At 37.4% G+C, this 12,299-nt stretch overlaps 1 protein-coding gene across 12 annotated transcripts in view; it reads left to right on the top strand.

Annotated features, from left to right (window-relative positions):
• Positions 1-12,299, top strand: part of LOC138434017 (uncharacterized) — a 118,706-nt gene that overhangs the window by 34,145 nt on the left and 72,262 nt on the right. Inside the window, exon 3 of one of the 12 annotated variants that reach the window (XM_069577776.1) lies at positions 11,460-11,616. The exons of the other annotated variants lie outside the window; for them this stretch is intronic. The gene's annotated coding sequence lies outside the window, so the exon portion shown is untranslated. Of the gene's footprint in view, positions 1-11,459; positions 11,617-12,299 lie in introns of those variants that run through there. 12 annotated transcript variants of the gene reach the window in all.

The following is a 12,299-nucleotide window of genomic DNA, read 5'->3' as shown; positions in this document are numbered from 1 at the left end:
CTCTTTTGTTGACTATGAGGGTTAGTCCATTCTTCTAAGGGATTCTTGCCCACAGTGGTAGATATAATAGTTGTCTGAATTAAGTTTGCCCATTCCAGTCCATTTTAGTTCACTGATTCCTAAAATGTTGACATTCACTCTTGCCATCTCTTGTCTGACCACTTCCAATTTACCTTGATTCATGGACCTAACATTCCAGATTCCCATGCAGTGTTGTTCTTTACAGCATCAGACTTTACTTCCATCACCAGTCACATCCACAGCTGGGCGTTGTTTTCTCTTTGGCTCTGTCTCTTCATTCTTTCTGGAGTTATTTCCCCACTCTTCTGCAGTAGCGTATCAGTCACCTACTGTAGTCCATGGAATTCTCCAGGCCAGAATACTGGAGTGGGTAGCCATTCCTTTCTCTAGAGGGTCATTCCAATCCAGTGATCAAACCCAGGTCTCCTGCATTGCAGGCAGTTTCTTTACCACCTGAGGTACCTGGTCTAGTGGTTAAGAATCTGCCTTGCAGTACAGGGGATGCAGGCTCCATTCCTGGTTGGCAAACTAAGATCCCTCGTGCCATGGGGCAGCTAAGCCCACGCATCCCACAACTAGAGAGACTGAGTGCTATAACTAAGACCCCATGCAGCAAAAAATAAATAATTAAATAGATAATTTTTTTTTTTTTAATCACCTTCCTAATTCTGTCCTTTGGTACTGTAGCCTTCCTCATAAACCACCCAGCTACTTTTTTTTACCCTTTTATGCTAGACTGTGTGCCTTGTGAGTCATGCTCCTGGAACTTTTTGCTTGCCTTGCAATAAGAGTTACCCCAAAATCTCAGAATTTAGAAACATTAGTGCTCCTGAATTCCTAGCAAATTTTTACTTTGAAAATGTCATCATTAATAAACAAACATGGATATATAATATATATGAATATATGTAAATATGTTTATCATATATATAGATGTCAAAGTATGTGTTAAAAATATAAAATCGTGTTAGAATGGTAAACATGGAATTAATGAGATAGGTTTTTGATGTAATGATAAACACTAGTAAAGAGAAATAGTATAGATGCCCTTAATGGATTGGCAGTGCTTTTTTTTAAGGGGAGTAAATATGTATGGTGTTAAGATCTGATAAAGCTGAGTGGCGGATATATATATATATAATATTCTATATTAGTCTCTATTATTGTCTGTGTGCATGAACTGTTTCACAATTTTTGTAATGTCGTTTGAACTTCTTGTTTTTTGGTTTTTTTTTTTAATACCCTTTTTTTTTTTTTGGCTACACAGTTTGTGGGATCTTAGTTCCCCAGCCAGAGATTGAACCCAGACCCACGGAAGTGAAAGCACTGAGTCTTAACTACTGAACCACCACGGAATTCCCTGAACTTCTTATTCCATTATGCTGGTCCTTTGAACTTTTTCATTGAAATCTTACAGAGGACAGCAGTAAAAGAACTTTGGAAGTGGAAGGGGAGGGGACCTATACAAAGTAAGGGGTTGAGAGCTATAGGTCATTGTTAATGGAACAGGAAACAAAAATACATAGAGTAAGAAAATTGCAAAGAGGAACTAAAGAGCGTTACTGAAAATTACAATAGTGGAATTAAAAATAGTGAGATATTCCCGTTGAGGGGTTGGGAGGATGTAAGCGAGCTAAGTACTCATGTATCAAAATGTGAAGGAAGTCCATAGATAAAAGTCTATTTGATAAACAAAAAGTCCTGATATGACTGTATTACTGAGAGATAGGGAGGTAACCACCCAAAAGAATAAAATAAAAAATAAACTGTAGCTGTTAAAAAGTTAAACTTAGTTGATTCTCAAGTTTGAGTCTTCTAGGGTTCGGGTAGAGACAAAGGGGTGGGGTAGGGCTGGGATGTAGCAGCAGATATTCCTACCTTTTGCAGTAGCTCTTCAGCATCAGTGATACTTTTTTATAAAGGTGTGCATATACTGCTTTGATATTTGAAAAAATATTTTAAGAATGAACGCAGAAAAACTGTCAGACCCAAGAAAATGTCTCTTTAATAATCTGATCAATTTACTATTCACTTCTTAAGGTGTATTGTCTGCTTGTGAATAATTTTTACATCTTCATTTTTCAGTTATCCTAGAATTATCCTTTATTTGTTTCTTTCTCTGTTTCTTTTCTTTCTTTTAATTTTTACCCTCTGCAAACATTTCTATATATAAAAATTTGAAAGCTGTTTATCCATTCATGAAAAATTGTTTTTGATAGATTATTTTTTTTAATTGGAGGATAATTGCTTTACAATGTTGTATTAGTTTCTGCTGTACAACAATGTGAATTAGCTATATATATATATATATATATATGTATATATACCCTCCCTCGTGAGCCTCCCTCCCACCCCTACTCTTATCCCACCCCTCTGGGTCATCACAGGACCAAGCTGATTTTCCTGAGTTTTATACTAATAGCAGCTTCTCACTAGCTATCTATTTTACACATTAGTGTATATATGTCAATCCTCATCTCCCAATTTGTCCTGAACTCCTCTTCCCCCACCACGTTCATATGTCAGCTCTCTACATCCGAGTCTCTGTTCCTACCCTGGAGATAGATTCATCTGTGCATTAATACATGATATTTGTTTTTCTCTTTCTGACTTACCTCATCCAGTATAATAGACTCTAGTTGCAGCCACATCTCTACAAATGACTCAATTTCATTCCTTTTATGGCTAAATAATATTCCATTGTATATGTGTATCACATCTTTATCCATTCATCTGTTATTGGGCATTTAGATTGTTTCCATGTTCTGGCTATTGTAAATCGTGCCACAATGAACATTGGGGTGCATGTATCATTTTAAATTATTATTTTCTCAGGGTATATGCCTCGAATCATTCCTCAAGTCTAATCAAAGCTGGCAGGAAATTTGGAGGAGGGGGAAAAGGGCTCAGATAGGTTAAGCAACTCACTCTGGACCACACAGCTGGTAAATCGCAAAGGCAAGTGTCAGACCCAGTTCAGTCTAACTTCAAAACCAGTGCTCTTTCCTCTGTACCTTCATTTTTAGTTAGATCAATGCTGTTGAGACATATTGCCAAAGTGGCCTCCAAAGTTATATCAACTTATACCAATAATTGGTGGATTTTTATGTTTATTGGTCACTTACATATTTGCCATTAGTAGATTTTCATATATATATTAACTATATCATTTCTTCTCTGAATTTGCTGCCAATTCCTTTTCCTGTTTTGTTACTATGTTATATGTAGTTATGATTCTTCTTGATTTACAGCCGCTCTGTATTATGGCTAATGATTTATTTATTTTCTTTGTTATAATTCTGAGTTCCTAGATTGCCATTCACCTCCTAACTTTGTTTATAGTACTGTTACATGAAAAACAATTATAATTTTTCACATTTTAATCATTTTCTTTATTGTTATGGGCTTAATGTTATTCTGAGAAGTGAATTTACCACCCTGAGATTATAAAAACATTTCTATGAATTTTGTTCTTAGTAGTTTTATAGCTTTCTTTTTTATTAAAAAAATATTCAGGACTTCTCTGGTGGTCCAGTGGTTAAGACATCACCTTCCGATAAAGGGGGTGGGTTTGATCCCTGATCAGAGTGCTAAGATCCCACATACCTTGAGGCCAGAAAAACAAAACACAATACAGAAACAATATGGTAACAAATTCAATAAAAACTTTTAAAATGGTCCACATTAAAAAAAAATTTTTTTTTAATTTTCAGGTCTTTGATCTATCTGAAATTTAGCTTAGTTTGTGATATGAAAGATAATTAGCATTATTTTTTCTTTAAACAATAACCGGCTGTCCCAAATAAATTTTACTTTACATAATGATTTGGTATGCAGCCTTTATGGAATAATAAATACAGATGCACACACACACACATACATATATATTAAATTGACATACACATATATACATTCATATATACATATATATCTGTGGAATCTAATTCCACAGATGGCCTACAGACACATGAAAAGTACTCAATATCGATAATTATTAGAGAACTGGAAGTCAAAACTACAATGAGATATCATCTCACACCAGTCAGGACAGCCATCATCAAATAATACATGCTGAATACACCTACAAATAATAAATGCTGAAGAGGGTATGGAGAAAAAGGAAACCTCCTCTACTGTTGGTAGAAATATAAATTGGTTCAGCCACTGTAGAGAGCAGTATGGAAGTCCCTCAAAAGACTAAAGATTGAAGTACCTTATGATCCAGCAATCCCACTCCTCTATCCAGACAAAACTCTAATTTGAAAAGATACATATTGCCAAAGTGGCCTCCAAAAGGTTGTATAAACTTACACCAATAATTGGTGGATTTTTATGTTTATTGGTCATTTACATACAGCACTATTCACAATAGCCAAGACATGGAAGCAAAGTAAATGTCAATTGACAGTTGAATTGATAAAGAAAACATGACATATATACATATGTATAGACATATATACACACACACAGACACACACACATATAATGGAAAAGCCTCAGGAAAAGATAATGACATTTGAAGCAACATGGATAGACCTAGAGATTACCATACTAAATGCAGTAAGTCAAAGAGAGAAAGATAAATATTATATCACCTATATGTAGAATCTAAAAGTATGATACAAATGAACTTATTTACCAAACAGATTCACAGGCATAGAAACAAATTTATGGTTACCAAAGGGGACAGGAGTGGGGAGGGAGGGATAGAAAAGAATATGAAAAAGAATACATACATATGTGCTTATATATGTGTGTATATATATAGATACATATATCTAAATCAGTTTGCTGTACACCTGAAACTAATACAACATTGTAAATCCACTATACTTTAATTAAAAAAAAATCTGTCTTCTAGTCTTCTCCATTAACTTTTTTGCCTATTCCTAAATCGGTACTGTGCTGTTAATTTTGATAGAACATATCTTCTTGCAATATGTTTTGAATAAACAAAAAATCTCACAATAAATAAATAAAATTTGTACCCGAAGTTGCTAAATTCTTGTGTAATTCTTAAATTCTTGTGTAATTTAGAGATAGAATCCAGAGAGTAATCTCAGTATCTTGAGTTTGGTCATCTTTCATTTTATTTAATATATTTTTATTGAGCATCTATTATTTTGCCAGAGACTCCAGCAGTGAAGGAAACAATATACATCTCTGCTAAATTTCTCAATTTTTGAGAAATAAATCTTAGTTATTTCTTTAACATAATTGAAAGAGTTGGATCTTGCACTTTCTGTTTCAAAGCCTCTTTCCCTTGCATATAAATATTTTAAACTCTACAGTTTCATTTCTCTGTCTCTCTTTTTTTTTCTAATGCAAAGTAGTTTCTCTTCTATACCCAAGTTTGGTTTCTAAAAACCTCTTTGTAGAGAATTCATTGTTGAGGAGCTTAAGATGTTGTGAGGAAAATTAGTTTAGGGAAATTAAGGTCAGAGTTAAACTAGAAAAATACATATTTTCCTTAAACAGTAATTAAAATAACAACTAGCACATATTTTGCATCTGAAATTAGTAATTAATTTTCCTTTACTATGTTTTACTCAGGGCAAATTTTTCAGAACTTTCCTTTTATGAAGTTTCCAAAGCTTCAGAAGATGTGTGATTATATTATTTTAGCGCATGTAAAATTCATGATGAATCTTTTTTTCTTCCCTATAAATTCTAATCATTACATATAAGATTTTATGATTTGAAGTAACTGAATCCCACTTTCTGATCGCAACATGACCCCAAAGAAAGAGAATGACTTGGCTGGAGTTAGATTTAATTATATGTTTGGGTTCTGAAGTTGTACAAATCTGAAGACAGAACCAGCTTTGCCACAGGATCAGTGTGTGACCTTGAGTAGGAGAGATCACTTCTCTAAACTAGGATCTCCACCTATAGATTGGTAATAATAATAATAGTGCCTCATAGATTGTTGAAAACATTAAATAAGCAAGAACATGTATAGTTAACCCCTTAGTGCTTGTCACATAGGTGTTAAATAAATATTAGCCAGTGCTATTATTCCTGAGATGTTGTCAATATCCTTTCCTTACAAAGAACAATGATTCATTTGAGGGCTGGAAGTAGAAGTACTGTGAGGATATCCGTGGAAGTAAAGACTCTCAAGAATCTTCTTGGAATTTGGGAAAAGTGATGGAGTCAGTCCTCGTGAACACTGGCAGTCATTCAGGAACTGGAGGCATCCAGTGAAGAATTGCTGCTCTGAGTCATCTTGTTGTCTTGGCAAGTTCAGAGCCCATACTGCCATGACTCAGCATCCCTCCATCTGCCCTGCCACCATTCCTATATCTGCCCGCCGATTTCTCAGCTCCCCTATGAATATCTTGTGATTTTAGCTTCTCTTTTCTGATAACTTAAGCTTCAGCTTATTCATAATTTTTCAGTTCCTTGTCAAATTTCTAAAAGATAGTGTCTGCTTAACCCAGAAAAATCCCTACTTGGTCAAAGGTTCTATGCCAAACCTCCTCATAGACCATAAATCCATAAAATTGTTTTGGGGTTACATGCTCCTTCCTGGCTCCAGTCAGCTGAGGTAGGAGAACTGGGAGCTAAAGGATTAGCTAACAGTCATGGTGGAACGTGGTGGAGAAGGCAATGGCACCCCACTCCAGTACTCTTGCCTGGAAAATCCCATGGGACAGAGGAGCCCGGTAGGCTGCAGTCCATGTGGTCACACAGAGTCAGACACGACTGAGGTGACTTAGCAGCAGCAGCAGCATGGTGGAACATGGCAGGTTTTCCCAAATGGGTCCGTGTGATGACTGGCTTGCCCATAAGGTCTATCATGGGTAAATTAATCTGTTTAACATAGCAAAAAAGAACTGTGTCACTTTCCTTCCCTCCACTCATAGCTATTTTATTTTGGTTGGTTTCAAACTTGACACAAAATGGGGAAATTGACTCAGTGGCTCCAGGAGACATGAAAAAGTAGATGACCAAACCCAGTCTTTCTTCACATATTGCTTTACTTGTTATTTTAAAATTATACCCTAAATCTTTCCTCTCTGATACCTATAAACTGTGCCTGTAACCTTGAGTGATCTATTGCTATCTCAGTGACCTGTTTCCGGTTTACATAACACTTGGCCCACATATATGGTTTATTTTTAGCTTCTCTAGGCTTCTTTTGAACTCCTTTTACTTCCTTAAATTCTCAATGTTTTACTTCCTTTAATCTCAGAACTCACATTTCTTTTTCCTGTATTCTTCCATCTTGAATAGTTTATATACCTGCATGATGCTTCTCATTTCCTCGGTGCTTTACCTCCATGTCTTCCGTGGACGCCTTTCCTCACCTCTTTGTCATTGAGCTCAGGAAGTTTTCTCCTCCACTAACTGAAAACACATCTCTGTTAGAGTAAGAAATCTTGGTACTGTTTCCTCAACAAAAGTTTGTTTTGGCAGTTGTCCACTTTTTCTCATCCATTTATTGTTATCTTCACCATTTCCTGAAATTGAATTTGATGAAAGTGAAAGTCATCTTCTTGTTTTTATTTTTATTGACCCCTTTATCTCATTTTTCTCTTACAGAATCATTAATTCTCCTGCATTCAAAGGGCAAATAATACCAGATAGTGCCTGTGTTAATTTGCTAGGGCTGCTATAACAAAGTATCATCATTGGGTGGTTTAAACAACAGAAATTAATTTTCTCACAATTCTGGAGGTTGGAAATTCCAAATCAGGGTATTAGGAGGACTTGTTTCTTCTGAGGCCTGTCTTTGGGTTGGTAGCAGTCTTCTCCCTGCTTCCTCACATAGTCTTCCCTCTCTATAACTGTGTTCTGATTTATTATTCTTATGGGAACACCAGTACTATTTAGTTAGGGCTCTTAATATTGGGGGAGGGACAGGAATGTGTGATTCCCAGGCACTTTCACTTAGGAATTCACTAGCCCTGATGACCTTGCACAACTTGAACTTTTAGGGTGGTGGTGGTGGTTGAGTCACTAAGGCATGTCCAACTTTTATAACCCCATGGACAGGTTCCTCTGTCCATGGGATTTCCCAGGCAAGAACACTGGAGTGGATTGTCACTTCCTTCTCCAGGGGATCTTCCCAAACCAGGGATCAAACCTGAGTCTCCTACATGGGCAAGCAAATTCTTTACCACTGAGCCACCAAGGAAGCCCAAGACTATTGTTTTAAAATAAATAGTTTGAAAACAGTTGAGCAGTAGTGGAAGAAAGTCAGCCTTTGAAAAGGTACAGTCCAGGCTTTGACTGTGATCCAAAGTGGTCCAGTATTACCACTTATCTCACAGCAACCTTGGGTAAGTTCCTTCAGCTCTCAGTCTTGCTTTCTGTATCAGCATATAGTAGAAGGACACCAAGTTAGGAGGTAGTTGCAAGTTCTTCGAGGTCATTACTGTATTCCTAGTCCTTGGCATTTAGTTGCTCATAAAACATTTGCTAAATGATCTAATAATTGATTTGGTAACTATCTAGCATGAAAGAAAGTGAAAGTCACTCGGTCATGTCCTGCTTTTTGCCACCCCATGGACCATATTGTCCATGGAATTCTAGCATGCTGCTGCTGCTGCTACTGCTGCTAAGTCACTTCAGTCGTGTCTGACTATGTGCGACCCCATAGACAGCAGCCCACCGGGCTCCACCGTCCCTGGGATTCTCCAGGCAAGAACACTGGAGTGGGTTGCCATTTCCTTCTCCAATGCATGAAAGTGAAAAGTGAAAGTGAAGTCGCACAGTCATGTCCGACTCTTAGCGACCTCATGGACTGCAGCCTACCAGGCTCCTCTGTCCATGGGATTTTCCAGGCAAGAGGACTGGAGTGGGGTGCCATTGCCTTTTCCGGGAATTCTAGCATAGCACCTACTTAATAAGAGGAAATTAGAGTTATTGATACTGCAATATTTTTCTCCTTTTTTGTCATTATTCTCAAATACCACATGTACTTGCACTTCAAATTTCAGATCGTTTGAGGAGGTATTGGGATTCAGACTAGAGTATAACTGAGAGATAGCCAAAGGGGAGTTTATTTTGACCTGTAACTTTTATAATTTTTGCAAGGAAAGTATATTTGTGTATCATTTGTTCTATTAGAAAAAATTTTTAAGTAAACTCAAAATCTCTTTTACGTCACCTCATGAATGGTCTACCAACCAGCTTAGAAGTTTTTCTTTAATTTTTCATTTATAATTCTGCATTTACACACGTACACACACACAGCAAGCAGACACTCAACTTTCCATCTAAAGGAAAGTTGCATATTTTCCTTTCTATTAAGCAAGCTGCCTTGAACTATGTAACACTTTCCTGCTGGAGAAATATGTAGATCTCTTCTTAGTCTGCCTCACCCTCAGTCATCTAAACCCCTTATCTTATCATGTTCAGAACAATTCGGATTAATTTACTTAAAGCTTTTATCTTATCTCATGAAGGACTCTGGTTACCACATCTCTTTTTCTCTGCATTGAACAAACGGAGTGTGATGTTACATGCAGCCTGGGCAGAGAGTGGCCTCTTAACCCTTTGTTCCCAAGTGACAGTCCAACATTCTCTGCCTGGCTGGCAAGACCTTCCAGCTTGGGCCTCACTGGACCAAGTGTTCTTTTCCAGTTGCATGTAGACACCTCAGCATCTCTAGCAGAAGATGAACTCCTTGGGTGTGGAGTCTAAGCCTTCGAACTGTTTAAGATCTCTTCAGTTCAACAGGACCTTTGTCAGGAAGGAAATGTTCCAGTTGGATGAATGAAACTGGAGTTTTGATCTTACATTAAAAAAATAATGATTCAGTCACTACTTCTTATCTACAATAAATATAAGTTGTCGCTAAAAAGCAGCTTCCCACTATTGTAACAAGTAATTTACAATTGTCTACTGTTTTTCAAGGTTTCAGCTTCCCTTGGTCATGTACTTATTCTAAGTCCTTTTTTTCTCCCCGTTTATTAATTTGGCTAAACACATGTTTAACTTCTGCTTCTGCAGAATATGCTGATTTTAGAGTTTATTTTCAGTGACAGCCTGTCATTGTATGAGAATATTTTATTGGAGAAATTTCAACTTCTCATCCAGTGGGTTTTGTTTGTTTTCGGTATTTCTTAGTAAAGACTACTGGCTTTGGGACACCCTGGGCTTGAATCCTGAATCTGCCATTTAATAGTTATGTGGCTCTGGACTACTTATTTCATTTTTTCTAAGCCTTATTTTTTTTAATTTGTAATATTAAAAAGATGGCCATAGTAATGATTGTGAGAATTAAATGAGAAAATTATGTTGAGAAGTTAGCTCAATGGCCAGTCCACAGAGAATACTTAGTATCTGTGATTATGATCAAGGTGGATATTGTGAACTTTACTCATTCATTTATCCATCCATTTATCTGATTGTTACAACAATGGCACTTCCCTGGACACTACAGAAAAACAAAACTAAGACATTCTTCCTTCTAGCTTTTCTTAAATGCATGTGTGTGTGTGCATGTGTGTATATTTACTCTTCATTTACTATCTCTATTTAACTGTGTAAACTATGGTGATATAAGTTATAAGAACTGGCAGTATCCACTTTTTTAATGTTAATCACTTAACCAACAAGCCATTATTAAATATCTTCAATACTTGATGCTCTGAGGAACTCAGGAGTACTACACACTCAGTAGTTCTTACAAGAAGTTTCTATGGGGCTGTAGATACATATATAACAGTGAAGGACTGTATATAATTAGGAAATTGTGGGCTACAGAGAAGTGGCTCTCAGTCTGCTCTCAGCTGGGACAAATCCTAGGCACCATGATTCATAGGGACACAATCTCTTATTAATCATGGTTGTGCGAACACCTGCTTTTCCCCCTGTTACTCAGCAGATGGAAAGAGTTAAGTGTCATGTGAATATAGGGATAGCTCTAAACACAGTCTCTTTTGTTTGTTTTAAGTTGATTATTAGCAAATTTCAGCACTTTCACTGCTATCAGATAAAAATGCTTTGCCTGAAACTGAGAAAAAGATTCAAAAAAGGATCTTAAAGTAAAATGCCTGCAGGGAGTGAGATGAGCTGAATCTGAGAATCTACAGGAAGCTGACAGAGAAAACCTCAGTAAGCCAGGATCCATTTGCATTTTTAAATGGGGCTGCACCCATGTGGCCCTCAGTCATCAAAGGACCAGCACTGCCAACAACTCTGGTTTCTCAAACAACCCACATGCCTGAGATTTTCTGTGAAAATTCTGGATTTTAATGTTGATTCGTACGCTTTTAAACAGAATAGGACCCATCAAACATGTCCGATTTATCTAAGACCTAAAGGTCATTGGTTTGTGATCCAACTTACAGACCAAACTTTTAAATTTCATATCCTAGTCAGCAAAAACATGTTGAATGTGAAATTCAAAATGTAATTTATAAATTTTATACATGGACTCAAAGTAGATGAATTGAATGTTAATAATACCTTCTTTCTTTTAGGAAAAAAATAAATCAAAATAGATGTACTCACATTTCCCTTCTTCACTCTAGAGTATCACTGTGGTGATACTGTCTGGACTCTGGGTGCTCTATAGCACCACCTTGGGGTCCAGTCTGGACTATGGGTGCTGGAGGAATTAAAGATCATGGGACCTAGGCAAGTGGAAAATAATTCTCTCTTGCTCTCCCACCCCTGACACCCAAGTTCCCAGTTGCCTTCCGCAAAGCATTCATGATAAATATTTGGCCGGGGCGGGGGCAGGGGGCGGTTCTCCTATATTTTTCATTGTAAGTTAATTTATTCAAAGGAAATTTATTATATAGCTTCTATGCCCCAGGGGGCTTTTCAGTTGGCTCAGTGGTAAAGAATTCTCCTGTCAGTGCAGAAGGCATGGGTTTGGTCCCTGGATTGGGAAGATTCCCCCGGAAAAGGAAATGGCAACCCACTCCAGATTCTGGCCTAGAGAATCCCATGGCAAGAAGAGCCTGGTGGTCCCTAGCCCATGGGGTCTCGAACAGTCAGACACAGCTGAGTGACTAGGCACACACACTCTGCACTGGCCCTGTTTTAGGTGCTTGGGGTCTTCCCTAATGGGACTCCACATGCTGTTGGGAGAGACAGCTACTAAACAACTAAACATTCAGTATGTAACTAAATGTCAAATGGTGATCAGTGCGGTGAAGAAAAATAAATCAGGGTAAGGTGACCTTATAGGTAGATGGGGAGTGGGGAAGGAAGAGACAGAGACAGGATGAGGAAAGGTCCCTTTGAGGAGCTGATATCTGAGCAGAGATCTGGGTGACAGGCCAGGCTCAGTCTCTGGGAAAAGCACTCTAGGC

Source organism: Ovis canadensis, chromosome 2 (assembly GCF_042477335.2).
Source record: "Ovis canadensis isolate MfBH-ARS-UI-01 breed Bighorn chromosome 2, ARS-UI_OviCan_v2, whole genome shotgun sequence".
In the NCBI taxonomy this organism is placed as follows: domain Eukaryota; kingdom Metazoa; phylum Chordata; class Mammalia; order Artiodactyla; family Bovidae; genus Ovis; species Ovis canadensis.
The sequence above is the reverse complement of the archived record's forward strand: the minus strand, read 5'-3'. Positions and strand labels throughout refer to the sequence as shown.